Raw genomic sequence first — 2500 nt, 5'->3', positions numbered from 1 at the left:
GGCAATGCGATCATTTCACGGATGAAAGATACATCCATAAGCTTAGGCAAAATTCCACTTATCTGATGATTGAAAAGGTAGTAAAGTTTAAGCCACAACCAAAAAAGTTAACATACATGAAGTAATGACAAGTATTTTCTAAGTCTATATATGTAGTGGTCACTTCCCTACTGAATGTTTATACTTAATACACTAAATAATAAACAAATGGTTAGATTCTAGGGAATAGCTCAGATTATTCCATTACCAACTTTTCTCCTATTGTCACCCTAGATCTAAAATACTCTGCATTCCATATAACAGCCAGTTCAATTAGGCCAGTAAAATAGCAAAACAAATATGATAGGTGTAAAAGTAATATTTACCACTACATAATACATCTAATGGAAAATGCAGGATCATGGATATTGTAGAAAGTGCACACTAATTTTTTTCTTATTATTCTGGTTTGCTTCTCAGTCTTCCTTGATGAAAGATTTGTTTTTTACTTTTAATTGATAATAAAATTATATCATCTTCTATTTTAATTAGGCAGATTGTTTCATGTAGTGGTTTTAAAAGTATACAAACTTCAATATTTATTTTCTGTACAGAGCTGTACATTTCAAAGAAAGGCACTGAAAATGACATGGGAAAAATGATTAATCATACACATCCACTTCACTCTAAATAAGGAAAAAGAAAAATTCTTATTTTTAGAATACTCGACTTTATAAAACAAATGCACTCTTATTACAAATTACCTTTACAAATATGTTTATCCATGGTAACATGTCTTCACAAAGATAAATTTTGTACTTAGCTGAGATGAGGCTGTGAAGACCATGAACAGCCATATACAACTTGGCAACAAAGTGTAAACATGTACATGTGTTTAGCGTGTCCATTTCAAATGTGCACAAAGGTATGCCTTTTGAAACCAGGAAGATACATATATCATATGTGCTGAATGAGTGTTCTGAATAAAAGGACTATGGAAATCTGTAAAAATACTTACAATTGTCACCTAGCAATACAACTTTAAGTATCACTCTGTTGGTGACTCTTTTTTCACATTTACAGCTAAAAGTAAAAAGGTTGACTTGGCCCTGAAGTTTCAGGATATGAGATTGAGGTTGGGTACCTATTCAAATTTAAAATAATCTTGCTATCTTTGTACAAGCAGACTCAATTAACGAGCCACTCAGACTGTTTGGTTTGCAGTAGTGGAGCACACGCAGAGCAATATCTACAAATATAATCCTTTACAAGGCCAGCAAGTATGCTCGAGGAAGAAATCTAGGAATTAAAACTCGAGCTATGAAGGGAAGAGGGACAGCTTTCAGTATATTGTCCATAAATAAGTGTCTAAAATATTCATGGAACACAGAGCATCTGTCATCCCACTGAATTGTACTTCCAACAACAGACGCATATAGCAGTTCTCTTACATATTTATTCTATTTATCACGGGACACTGTTAATTTGTGCGACTCATTTCTCAAAGTATATCTACAATAGGAATGTCACATAAAGGTGATATCCACTATCCGACTAATCAAAGAAATTGAAGTAACACTCAAAGGGATTACAGGTATATGACAATAGCTGATTAAATATGAGTCTACTGTGTTACATATCATTACACTTTTTATGTTATATCAATGTCATTGATATGGTCATCATCAGTAAAAATAATGTGCCTCTTAATAATGCAAAGTGTACCTGGTATGTATAGTCTACAGAAATATAATGTACAATAGGGTACATACAAATTCTTTATGTACAATATCATGTTACACTAAGCTATTGCATAACATATATGTGCAAAGATGACAGAAATCACTTTTTCTGCAGCTTAGCACTCAACAATATTCAATAATAAATTCTTAAAGAAACACTTCCACAAACATCTTTATTGTAAAAAAAAAATAATAAAAACACTGAAAATAAATAAAAATGCACATTTTCACTGCTGACACTGAAGAAGATAATCCTGTATATTTTGATATTCTTATTAAACAGAGTAACAACAATAAATTGTATCTGCTTCATGTGAGGCTCTCATAATTCAGCAACATTTTATGAAGCAATACTATGGGGTGTGGGGAATTTTTTTTTAATAATTTTCCAAACTAAAAAAAAAAAGGGGTGACAAGATTATGCTCCTCCTCCTAAGGCAATATAATTTTTATAGTAGTCATTAATTTCTGTTTATACTAAATTATAAAAAAATAAAATCTGTAGAAGGTGCAACAGTTCTCCAATGTACTCTGATGCTAACAAGACCTACAGGGACCATTTCTGCAGCCAGTAGACAACTCTTTTCATGGCATAAATTTGATAATGATATGATAATTCTGTTTGACTTTGCTGATTATCTCTCACACATGCATGCCCACATGTGTACATACACACATGCAAAAAAAATATATTAAAAAAAATATAATGATAAAAAAATAAATAGAAAAAAAAAGAGACAAAATTATATCAATGACAACATTTTAATGCTCTGTTGTTC

The 2500-nt window shown here is 31.3% G+C and overlaps 1 protein-coding gene across 4 annotated transcripts in view; it reads right to left on the bottom strand.

Moving 5' to 3' along the window:
- Positions 1–692: 692 nt before the first annotated feature.
- Positions 693–2500, bottom strand: part of E(bx) (nucleosome-remodeling factor subunit NURF301 E(bx)) — a 34313-nt gene continuing 32505 nt past the window's right edge. For all 4 annotated transcript variants that reach the window (XM_086548394.1, XM_086548397.1, XM_086548395.1 and 1 more), the window contains one exon: positions 693–2500. This exon is cut by the window's right edge and continues 407 nt beyond it. The gene's annotated coding sequence lies outside the window, so the exon portion shown is untranslated.

The sequence above is a fragment of the Penaeus japonicus genome, unplaced genomic scaffold, assembly GCF_977035675.1.
Source record: "Penaeus japonicus unplaced genomic scaffold, GWHDUDI00000001_assembly GWHDUDI00000020, whole genome shotgun sequence".
In the NCBI taxonomy this organism is placed as follows: Eukaryota; Metazoa; Arthropoda; class Malacostraca; order Decapoda; family Penaeidae; genus Penaeus; species Penaeus japonicus.
Note: the sequence above shows the minus strand (reverse complement) of the source record. Positions and strands in the feature narration are given on the sequence as shown.